Consider the following 13,406-nt stretch of genomic DNA (forward strand, 5'->3'; position numbering starts at 1 on the left):
CAAATTATGAGAGGCATAATCGTAATCTACGTTGAATTATCTTTGAAACAATATATCACACGACTATGTTCCCATTCATTTGGAAATTACCGGAAACTGCATTCCGATCTAACGAGAACTAACGAAGGAGTAGTCATTTGAACGATGGGGACCCCCTGTCACCCCCGTGACACGTACGGGGTATTGGGCCCCATTTATATATTGGTATGTGCCAATGATTCGGTACCACCAACCGTCGTAATATTTGACTCGCAAATAAATGACAAATCAACTTTCTTTCTTTTCTTTTGGGGATCCTTGGGGCTCCCCTGGGCCCCAAATTAAAAATCGGGCTCCGAGCGTCGATGCGTACACATCCATAGATTATAGCTACCAAAGTTCAGCCCGATCCATTCATAAATAACAGAGGAGTAGCGATTTTAACTAGTGCACACAACAAGAAGAACAAAGTGAGTGGTTTTGAGTCCGATAGTCCGGCCTAAATAAATGGTAGAAATGGGATTTTAAAAACCAGGTTAAGAGTTGCAAAAGAAAGAAAAAGTGGTAAAAAGGATTCAAAGTGTCAACATTGGCTAAAAAGTGGCAGAAGTTGGGTGAAGAGGGAGTTGCAGGTAATGTGATTTAAAAAGTAGGAACAATTAGTTTAAACTGGCCCAAATAATGGGCATGACAAATCATGAATGTGGTTAAATTGGCAAAAATAAGCATGAAATATGGTGAAAAGAGAATTGAAAGGGACAATAACGGGTCAGTTAAGTGGGAAAAGTGATGGAAAGGGTTTATATGTGGAAAAACTGCGCAGAAATAGGAGTAATGTAGCAAAAATGCATCAAAAGGAGCAAAAATATGGCAAGAAAAAGTAATGAAAATAGGTTAAAATATGGCAAGTTTGGTGTAGTTGCAGAAAAAAGGTAAAAATACACAAAACTGCGACCGCAAATGGGGCCCTGACCCCAAAGTTGAAAACCCCTGCTTTAGACAAGCCTTAATAATGTAATAAACCATATCAATGTACCTCATTATTGTATTCATTTCAATCCTGTTTGAACTCTTTGCACAACTGCAGGATTTTCCATTATTTCAACAGATTTCCCTTTAGTGCCGTTTACAGGAAAATGAAGAAAGTGAAAATATAAACCAGGCTCCTGCCTGCGTCTGTTAAATGTGTTCAACTATTGTGGAGGTGGTTCGAGGCATTTCTTAAAGGAACACAGGCATCAAGTGTTGCTCAGACCCTGAAAAAAAAAAAAAAAAAAAGTTCTGTAAGTAAAACAGGCCTTCATGCAGTATTCAGAGCCAAGAACCTTCAACAACCTCATTTCACTACTTTTACTCTATATATGACGTTATATGTGTAAATATAGGGACCTATGTGTCTTTTCTTTGTGGGGTTTGCAGGTTCTCCCGCATTTTATCATTTTATTATTGATTTTTAAACAGTTAAATGTTTTCTGTTGCACTTTTAAATCATGTAAAGCACATTTATATGCCTTGTGTATGAAACGCACTATACAAATACATTAGCATTGCTTTGCCCTATAGCTGTAACCCTATAACTCTCACCATTTTGTGATACCATCTGATTACTTCAATAGTAAGTATAAATATGGTCACATCTGCAAATTGTAGATAATTATTGTCTCGTATTGTTAGAAGTACGTGCTTCATTTTTCAATAAATTACAAGAAAATATAGGATTTTATTAAGCAATAGTATTGTTTGTGGTTAATTTGGCCAAAAAAAAAGGCTGAAAAGGAACATTTCCTGATTATTTGTAAATTAATTGTTAAATCAGTTGAAATAAAGATATTATTATTATTATTATTATTATTATTATTATTATTATTATTATTATTGTTATTATTATTATTATTATTATTAATAATAATAATAATATAATATTAATGTATAACACTAAATAATACTTATTTAGTGCATTTCTATCAGACAACATTAATCAAATTTATTTCACACAATTTATAATTAACCTTTAAAAAAAAAAAAGAAAAAAAAGACGGACACCAGAGTTGAAGTCAATTAATTGTAATCGCGTAATTGATAATTCATAACAATTGTGGTGTAATTATAATTGTAATTTTAAAAATCTGTTGCTGTCGAAATCATAATGAAAATGTAATTGAGTTAAGATAATTGACCTTGCAATTGCAATTGCCATGAAAATTCTATATTAAAAAATGTCATTTAGAATTTAACTCAAAAATGACGAACCATGTTACAGTTCTATGTACAGTTCTACACACACACACACACACACACATATATATATATATATATATATATATATATATATATATATATATATATATATATATAGTTAGACATTATTAAAATATGTTTTATATCAAGCTTTCCCACATTTCACCTATTTTAAATAATAAATCGAGGGGCATACTGACACAAAAAAGGCTCAGATGTCCACACCAAAAATATTAAAACCTATATTTTCATTGATTAGGAAACCTGATAAGGTATAACAAATATAATAAATTATGATAGATATATATTTTTTGTGTATTTTACAGCTGATTCAGGACCTGTTATCATAAGAAATGCTAACAGAAAGCTAACACAATAGGAAGGTTTACTTTTAATGGGTTTCTTTTTATTTCAGGCTCAGTAATTGAACTTTGGTAATTGAGAATGTAATTGTAATTTACTTCCTGCGGATACAAAAATACCTGGAATTTAAATGTAATTGGAAAAAAATGCTGGTAACTGTAATTGTAATTGAAAACGTAATTGTAAGTGAAAGATATAATTAACCCCAACCCTGACACGCGCACACAAACACACAAGTGCGATACCTTTCTACTATCTCTTTCTGCGTTGCCATGTTGGCGAAATTTCCGCTCTGTCAATGGTTTAGAAGTGTATGTTGCGATGCAGGATTTTATCCAAAGCAGGAAAACGCTTTTATGGCCAAATATCAGTAACTATGAACCAGGGTAAAGTAACGGATTACAATTAGTACTCACATTACTGTAAGTGAGTTGCTTTTATATGATACGTGCACTTTTTTTGAGTATATTTCTAAATCAATAACTTTACTTGTGCTTAAGTACGTTTTAAAAGAAGAAGTAAAGTGATTTGTTGCATTTCTACATCCAACCGTTACTGAGTGAATTATTATTTTTTGAGATTAAAAAAAAAAAAAAAAAGTCCATTTTATGGTCTCATGCACATTAAACATAATCCCTATGTTCTGAGTCGCGCCATTTCTGATCAACACCCAGCCACTTTATTGGATTCAGGTTGGAGTTTCCACCTATGTTATTGTTACATTTGTACGGAAGAGGATTAGGGCCACATGTGAATTTATTTATTTATTTTTATTTCTGACTATAAAGTCAGAATTCTGAGATAAAAACTCATAATTTTGAGATTATTAAAGTCATAAATCCGAGATTAAAATCAGAATTTTGACTTTAATCTCAGAAATCTGACTTTAATCAGTGTTTTTTTATTAAAAGAAAAAAAAAATTGGGAAAATAACTCGTAACTTTTTTTTTTTAGTGCTACTTAATTGAGCTACTTTTGTACTTGTACTTGAATATCTTATGCATGACTTACTTGTACTTCTACTTGAGTGGAATTTTAATAAATTAACAGTACTTCTACTTGAGCAGGATATATCAGTACTCTTTACACCTCTGGACATTTGAAACAATCTGTCCCGATAAATAGATTTATAGTCAAATTCTAAGCGGGAAGTCGTCTGCTGTATCTGGCAACCTTGCCGTGGTCCCTGCCTCTGCGTCTGGCTCTCGCCGCGCCTCTGAAGCCAGTGACCAGCAGCTGTGAGCGGGGTGAGCTGAGCTCTGTGTGCCGCTCTCTACAACCCGGAGGATGAGCTTGTTGGAGAAAGAGCTGCAGCAGACCGGCTTCTGACCACCGCAGACACACCACGCCGCTACCGCCGCTCCTCGCTGCCACTGGTAAGTGTTATTATAACATAATGTAATATTATATATACTATAATATAACAGCAACACTTGTCTAATATCCTCAGTCTAATAAGCAGCAGGCTGATAACAATGACCAGTGTCTTGATTGATTGATTATAATCAGCCGGCGATGCTTGGTTTACTGTGAGATTCATCATGTACTCATATAATAATCTGATTAACAACACAAAGGGAATACACTGAACTAGGAGACGCACTCTAATATCAATAGGTTTCCAAAGTGGGGTACGGGTACCCCCAGGGGTACGCAAATTGTCATAGTGGGCACGTGAATAGGAATTAAAAAAAAAAAAAAACATTGAGTAATGTACTCAAGTTTGTACTTTAAACGACGTATAAATCACTAGGAATGTCCAGATACAACTTCTTCATTTCCCACATGATACCGATATTGCAGCCTTGTGTGTCGGCCGGTTGATATATTCATCCGATATCCTCATGATTCAGACGTACTTTTTTTTTCTTTAATAAAAAAATAAAATAAATAATAATAATTACTTATTTTGTAGTGTGAAAAAGGGTTGGAAATGGTTTGATCAAGTGATGTCACTCAAACAGAGGACAATAGTCAGCAACAGTAGGGATGAGAAAAACTGACCACATTTATTACATACATTTTAACCTTCAACACAAAAGATAATAATATTAATAAATGAATTGGGGGAAATATATATATATTAGGGATGTAACGATTCACTCAACTCCCGATACGATTCGATTCACGATACTGGGTTCACGATGCGATTCTCTCACGATTTATTTTACAAAATGGGACTGTAGACAAAATTTTTTTTTGGGAAAAAAACTAGAAAATACTGTATTATTTTCCTTTTATTTTTCATTGTCAAAAGAATCCCTTGATAAACTATTCAAAATAATGTAATTTAACTAAAAATAAATCTTGAATGAAATAAATAAAGGAATAATAGAAATGAAAATGAAGCCTATTAATTTAAATTCTGGTTCTATAATAAACAATGCAAAATGGCATAATAGTTCTTTTTCTTTTAAAAGTGCAACTGAAAATGTATTTGGTGCCTTAACAATTGGACTTTAAAAAAAAAACAAAAAACGTGATTACACTGATTTACGTCATATTTGTTTGGACCAGCAGAGGGCGCTGGTAATACAGTGGTCGGTTGGCATGCAGATATTCTTGCAGTGAAGAAGAGAAGCTATGCTAGCAGACAGAGCTAATTGAAAAAAGACTTTTACAGATATTCAAGTAATATTACAGATATTCTTTCGGTGCTAAAGGGGCAATGAATCATTTATTAACATATTTAAGAGTAGAAGACGGCCAGAAAGAAAGTATTAGCAGACTCCGCCCGCCGCCTACACTTGTGGATAGCGCCCTCTGCTGGTTAAAAAAAAGTACTGCGATTAAATTTTCAAAAAATCGATATCAACCGTGATACCTATGAATCGATTTTTAACTGCCTTACGATTAATCGTTACATCCCTAATATATATATCTCGGAGAACCCTGAAATTTGAATCTGATCTTTCAGGCTAATATCGGACCATGTATATATATATATATATATATATATCTCATTTTGGGAAAAAAAATTGGCATATGAGTTTTGGTCCATATCGCCCAGCCCTAGTGATGGATGATACTTGGTATCGACTTTTTCACATTATTGTATATTGACTTTATTTTTAAAATTTTTACTTTATTCTTGTCTTTTCGATTTTAATCTTGACATTACATTTCCTCTTTATTCTTGAAATGTAAACTTTATTCGCAACATTTTGACTTAATTCTTGATTTACCTAAAATTATTTTCTCCATCAAAATTGGCCCTAATTCTCTTCTGTAAACTCATGACCTTTAGGTGGTTTTGTGATTATTTTGTTAAAAATAATGACTGAATTTGGGCATATTTAAGATTATAGGTGACTGCAAACCTTTTGTACAGGAACTTTAGAACAGTAGCAAAATACATTTTCCTCAAATAGTGTCATGTGGATTTTTTTGTAAAGAAAGTGCAAAAAATAAGATCATTTAAGAGTAAATTTAAACCAAATCTTTGTGGAGGTAGAGTCTAGAAACTACTACATAAAAATTAACTGAAATAATTCAGTTAACGCAAAATTTTTATTACATTTCAATCAAATCAAGTCTAAGCTATATTATAATTATATACAGTATTTGTTTTAATTTCAGTAAATGTTATTGTTTTTAACCTCTGTTATGGTGTCTGTTTCTAATTATTTCCTACTTGTATCATCATGTATAGGGATGTCCCGATACAACTTTTTCACTTCCAATACGATACCGATTTTGCAGCCTTGAGTATTAGCCGATACTGATATCGAACCGATACAATAACAGCACGAATCATACATACTTTTATTACTTATTTTGTAGTGTGGAATGTTAGAAAAGGCTTGATTATTAAAAAAATATTCTATGATTGAATAAAAGACATTTAAAAAAATAAAATAGAAAATATTGAAAAAATAAATCCAAATAACCAATACATATTATGTCGGAGATTTTAGATATTCGATATATGGACAACCCTAGAATGTAGAGTATCAATAATATCATCCAATACCAAATTATAACAATGTTTGTGTCGATATCTGCCCATCACTACTTAAAAGCACATTGATGCACCGGGTCGGGGGGGGCGGTTGTGGTAAAAAGAAGTCATTAGTTTGACCTGATACCCAGAGAGAACATGCATGTTGCATGTTTGCACACTCAGGTCAGGCCAAGTGCATGCTGGGGGATGAGAGCGTGCATGCACAGCTGCAGATGGAAGAAATAACCAGATCCAAGGTCTTCTCCCACCTGTGGATGTAAACATGTGACAGAACAGTAGTGATCCTGAGATGTGACATCTGAAATATTCATGCTTTTGACTCATGAAATCTAAGCCTGACTCAGAAATAATCCTTTAGATTATTGACAGACAGTTAAAGATTAAGAAATTAATCCCGTACTTCTAATAAACCCGTAGGGTTGAAAAGGGGCGGAACATTTCTGGTGAATGTCCACAGGAATTTTGGGAATATTTAAAAATATGAAATTTTCACGAAAATTATTTATTGAAGTTAAGTGGAAATTAACTGATGCTGATATTTTAGCTGATGCTATGTTTTTTTTTAATTATGTGAAATATCGCTGTTCAGGGCCAGCCTTCAGTTTTGTAAATTCTCATGGAAAATTTCCAATTTTGAAAATTTCTGGAATTGTGCAACCCTGTTTTTTGCTTAGTTTTTTTTTTTTTTTTTTTAAAAAAAAAATTGTATTATTTTTTTTTGCATGGTTTGACAGTTATTTCAAATAACTAACACATTATTGGTTAATTCAAATAAAAAATTCAAATGAAAAGTTTAGGATTTTGAATATTTCCAAAATGTTAATTTCTGTGGAAATTAAGTGGAAACTTTCAACCAATATCTAGGGGTGGTGGAAAAAATCGATTCACATAAGAATCAAGATTCTAATCATCCACTAGTCTCAACTGATTCATAAACTTAAAAAATCGATTTAAAAAAATAAAAAAAAAAAAACTTTTTTCAGTTTAATATTTTTTTTCCAAGATAGACTCTGATTCAGAAAATCCACTTTACTCAGGAAACTCTGTAAAATGAACATGCAAATACATATTAGTGTTCTCATAAATAGAAAATACCACTGTACAAAAAGTCTGCTAGCTTCATGCTAACGTCTATGGGAAAACCCATGTTTATGCTCATGCTAACATTTACCGCGATTGGCGGTGATTTGTATAACACACCGTTTAATGCTTAACTTTCACAAACAGTCTACTCAAACTTAACTTACTTACTTAAACTTACTTAAACTTACTCACACTTAAAGATACTCACATGTATATGTTTTTCTCAAGCCTAAAATACAAGAACTTTGTAGAGCCCAGTAGACCATAGGCTTTCATAATGGCGACTTCCGACTACTATGGCAACAGTGATAGGTCAAAACACACAAACTCACCCAAACCTTTACAGTCTATGACACGATATCAACAGAACCCAACTTACAATGTTTTACATAGACAGAACAAGGAGTGTGTGTGTTTATTTGTTTAGCATGAAGAAATGTTACCTTTTGTCTTAATTTTTGCCTTTGTGTGATTACATCATTGGAATCAGTTTTTTTTTTTAATTATCTTATACAAACTGTATTGTTTTGATGCCATGATTTGCCTTAACACACTATGCATTACATCAGTTTTTTGAATCGAGAATCGGTTAAAACGAGAATCAATTTTGAATCGAATCGTGAGACACCCAAAGATTGACATTTCATTCGGGACACCCCTCCCTTTCTTTTATGTATGAATGTGTGTACCCTAGATTGAGTTGGCTGTGCTGTGTTAATGTGAAAAACGTGTGTGTGTGGTGGTGGTGGAGGTTGTGGGGGGTAGTCATGGGGAGGCATCTTGCATTATCAGATAAACTACTCTCCAAAGGCCAGCCTGACTGTTATTCCCTGTATCATCTTCCATCAAAGGCCTCACTTACACACACACACGCACACACACACACCCGTCCGACCACACTTGAGATCTGTCGCTGCCTGCTTTGCTCGTCTCGCTGGTCTCTGAAATGAAAATCAAATGAAAACAACTGATGTGCAGAGCAGACGCTTATCAGAGTAATGTGCAGGCCTCAGTGTGTGCAGCTGGGTGCACGTTGACATACGCGTTGTTGAGATGCACGTTGTTGAGATGCACGTTGCTCGTCTGACGCCCATCTGGAAGGTGCAAATCACTGGCCAACCAGTATTTACCATCAAAGCTAGTGGGTGTGACTGGTCAGCCAATCGCTGGTTGGAATGGAAGCATGTGTTGGACAAACTTTGAACAAATCACATTAATTGGCAAAATGATTTTTGGTCTTTAATTTAAAGGAGGTGTTTTTCAGTGTATAGCTAATGTATAGAAAGGCTGTTTGAGCTGAATGCGAGTGTTGATTATCAGGAGAGCAGTAGAGGAGAAAAAAAAAATCAATTTCAATCAACATCTGATACGTTTGAAACCGCTATGGAGCCAGCAAGGTGACCTCTATCATTTTCACAGGCCAACATTTACCTTTTACAGACTAGAATGGGATTATCTTCCTGCTTTTCTGAAAATATCGATATTTGAATTCACACAGCCTCAAAGGAAAGAGACACTGGACAGTATCTACTGTGTGTGTTGTCATTTAGAAATCCAGGCAGATGGCGGAACATGGCTAATAATGAGCATTACTTGTCATTTAGAATTAGTTTGTGTTGGTGTGCAGCTAAAATACTGTGGAGATGCATCAACATAGGCATGAAGAAGTCACGTGGCTTATCTTTGCTCACAGACGAAGCATAGAGAAAGTTATAAGCTCATATTGTCTCCTCTGCTGCGTTCTGAATAACTTGGAACTCAGAATTTTCCAACCTCGTACTTAAAAAGGTGCAGGAAAAGAAGTCTCTCTGATGTCACACTACATTGGCTTCACCTGTGCAGAACTGCACCGTCAGTGGTGACGCATTGAATACAATGTATTTTAATGCCAAAAAACATTAAAATGTACACAATGTTCACTACATTTACAGATTACGTACCAATATTGGGAAACACAGTCATAAGTGAGTGTCCTGGTTGGCAAAAAAAATTAGTATCTGGTTATATAAGCCTGCATCTAAAATCTCCTCTATATTTATATATATTGTTGTTATTGGATTTATTGAGGTTATTTTTCACAGTCTTCAGGTTTATTTGTTTTATTCAATTGCAGAATTTTGTTTTGTTTAAACTATATGTGACCCATTGGTTAATAATAAATGAGTCACTTTTTTCTCATACTGTTACTGACTATTTTATAACTGTTAGTTCTGACCAAGTCATTTGATTGGACCACATATATTCCATGAGTGCTGATATACAGTAGAGTATCACAGTACAACAGCATTGGCACTTCTTACAGACATGATCACTTTGCTTTTCAGTCCTTTTAATAACCATTTAGTCAACTTTCAGTTGGGAAATGTTTGTGTTGCCTGGCAACAGCCTTGTCTCCCTTCCATTTGGGGACCTATTTGTTTTGGTGGAACCAATAAATGATTAGATGAACAAATTATAATCTCTTGTCGCTTAATGCTGTTGACTGAAAAAAACAATATCTTAATTGTTCTCTGTTTGAGTAATATCACGTGATCAAGCATTTACCAACATTACACACTACAAAATAAGTAATACGTTTATGTATATACGATTTGCTCCAGTATCGTTATTGGCCAATATGCAAGGGTGCAATATTGTGCTTGTTTCTTCATTGTTTTTGTGGCCTGTGTCATGTTTTAATAATGCTATTTGTGATTTACTTAGAATGCCTTAATTGTTGTCCAAACAAAACAAAACAAAAATACATCACTATCCTGAATGTGTTGCATTTTGAACATTTTGATAGGGCTGCACGATTATGGCCAAAATGATAATCAAACAATCATTTTGACCAATATCGTAACCACGGTTATAATCTCAATTATTCATTATGTGAGGGAAAAAAATCTGTTGTTCTTTGGCACTACTTACTATAAAACAATATATGAAGAGTTTACAGTGCAAAATGAAGCTTTAAAGGTGCAATATGTAGAATTTTCAACTTTTGAATATGTCTTAAATACCTAAAATGAAAAGCTGTCATGCCATATGTGATTTTTTTTTTTAGACTACATAGTTATATATACATTAATAAATATTACCTGTAGTACCTATTTTCTACTGGTTGGGTGAGTATAAGCCCGTTTACAGCAGAGCAGTCTCTGAACTAGTCCATCTCTTGTATCAAACAGATAAACGGTGAGCTACCCATGAGGTTTACAACTAACAAACGACTGCTTAAACATCTTCACTCATGAACGCATCACACATGTAAAGCTGACGATATGCATCGGCCCGCCGAAAGCATTTGCGTGGTGTGTCAGATTATTGTCAACTGTACATTTAGTGGTCAGGACCGGAAGTGTCGGTTTTACTCAGTAATGCCACCTAGTGGTGGCAGAAGTTGCTTGCAAATCTCACATATGGCACCTTTGAATAAAATTTATACTAAAAGAAAATAAAAAATATATAAAGAATTCAATATGTACCGAGGGCTAACCGAATAAATACACTTATACAGAGTGCTATGACAAAATGCAACTCATTGGAAACAATCACAGCTCTCATCAATCCCTCAAATTACTCAAAGTTGCCATTGACTAATGGGTGAGAAAGTGCCTGATTAGATATCCACAGAGACCCACATTTAAACCTAAATATCGCCGATGATCAGGTTAATTTAATCGTGGCAACCAAAATCATGATCACAATTAAAATTCAATTAATTGTGTAACCCACGCTTTAAAGACTGACATCAGAATTTTAAACGCAGAACTTCTGATTTCCCAGTTGTCTGGAATGCATCATTAGTGCACTGAAAGAAAACAAATAACAGTCTGACAACTCTGTTACTGTGTGACACGGTCAGGATTGAAAGATGAGCATCTGAAGGTGGCGCTGGACTTTAATGATGACAGTGAGCTATCGGAGTGCTGTGGTGTCGGCGTGAGAGAGAGGATAGAGACGGGGCTATTTCAGGGCTCAGCTCTGAGCTCCTCCTTCTTAGCAATCATACTGGAATCATTTAAAGATGGTGAGAGGCTACGGTCCTCAAGGACAATGATGTTTGCAGATGGTGTTTTCATCAGGCAGATGGGAGGACACCATGTGGAAGTGAATACACAGACAGTGAAGGTGGATCACCAGACTTATGGATGGTAAAGCTCCAGCACGTTGAATGAGAGAGATGACGTAAATGTGCTTTCTCTCTACATTCTTTCCCCTACAATTAATAAAAGGGAACAAAAAAAAATCATCATTCTTGGGTAGAAATCTGTAAATCATGTGTAAAGTGATGCATTAGGATGTATTCCTCATCTTTTCCTCTCAAAGGATCAAATGCACACATTCTTCCATAGGTTTAGCAGTAAATAAGACAGCTATGGATGCTCCCGTTGACCTGGAGCAGGTCTCTATAGGAACACGCGCCACATTAAGCAGCTCATGCATTTTTAACTGACCTGCTGCTGAAATCCCATGTGCTACTCCTTCCTAAGATGATTACCAGTGTCCCAGGTAAGCTGGGAGTGAGAGAGAGAGGTCACTGACCACATTAGTCATCAGAGGAAGAAGACCATGAGTCAGGAAAGCTCCTGGTCTCATCCATCGTGGCCTTCTTAACCCACTTTCCCCCTGCTGCAGAGGGGCTGTGTGACTTCTTATCGTTGATTTTCTATCTGTGGACTCAGTCTCCATCACCTGCTGCTGACAAAAGAACGTAGTCACTTTTCTGTTGATGGAGATGAAAAGGAAAGGTGGACATAAAGGGAGAGCTTCAGAGCTGGATGCATTGCAGGCTTCAAATGACGGATGAAAGTGAGACGAGTGTTAAGGTCAACCTCTGTAGTTCACTCAGAGAGACTGCTTCGAAATAGACTTTGTAGTGATGAACAGAAATTCTCGGCCGAAAACCGAAATTTTACTTTTGGGCCTTTTTCAAAATACTTTTCTATAGACGCGGCGTGCGCTTGTTTATTCCTCGAAGCATTAATGTTAATTTATACAATTGCAATATTTTGAGTTTAGTGAAGTTATTATACATTCAGAGCCATGAATGCAATAGTACTAATAATTTGTATAATATATTATTTAGGTTTTTCCGTTTTCGGTCTAGGTGTTCTCATTTTTTGGTTTCAGCCATGAATTTTCATTTCGGTGCATCCCTAATACTTTGGTTGAATATAACTCAACACAATTTTGGACATACCTCATTTTTCAAATCAAATCAAGTTTTACTGCTAAAACGCTTTACATTAACTAAAGTTGACCAAAGTGCTGTACACAATAAAAAAAATACAATTTAAAAGCAGCATAACATAAAAATAAAAACAGACAACTATCACATTAAAAACAAGTGCCACAGAACTATGTATCAAACGCCCTTCAAAGCAGGTGAGTCTTTAGTTTTAAAGTTTCTAAAGTCCTCTCAGTTGTTATTGTAGGGAATATGAGGTAAATGAGCAGTCTGAGCTGACATTAATAACCTGTGCTATCATGTATAATAAACCAACCAATAAAATGTTGCTGTTTTCATGCAGTCAAGCATCAAAATAAAAAAAAAAATCTAATAATTGTGTAAATTCAAATTGGAAGATAGATTTTTAATGTAACACATTCATCTTTATGTTTTACAGCTTCTGATGGAGCTTTAATGTTTTTTTATTTCTGTTTTGAAGCTTTTTGGCATCAATCGAGCATGAAAATAAGATATAGTAGGAGTAGTTTATTTTTAGAGAGACTACAGTACGTATAGTATTGCCATTTGATGGACTGTAGTTTGTGGACTGAGTTATCTAAAGCT

General features: G+C 34.7%; 1 protein-coding gene across 1 annotated transcript in view; it reads left to right on the top strand.

The window, feature by feature from the left end:
• Positions 1 to 3,816: 3,816 nt before the first annotated feature.
• rims3 (regulating synaptic membrane exocytosis 3) overlaps positions 3,817 to 13,406 on the top strand; it is a 55,674-nt gene continuing 46,084 nt past the window's right edge. Inside the window, exon 1 of the mRNA XM_028461689.1 lies at positions 3,817 to 3,956. The gene's annotated coding sequence lies outside the window, so the exon portion shown is untranslated. The remainder of the gene's footprint in view (positions 3,957 to 13,406) is intronic.

This window comes from Gouania willdenowi, chromosome 11, assembly GCF_900634775.1.
Source record: "Gouania willdenowi chromosome 11, fGouWil2.1, whole genome shotgun sequence".
NCBI lineage: Eukaryota > Metazoa > Chordata > Actinopteri > Blenniiformes > Gobiesocidae > Gouania > Gouania willdenowi.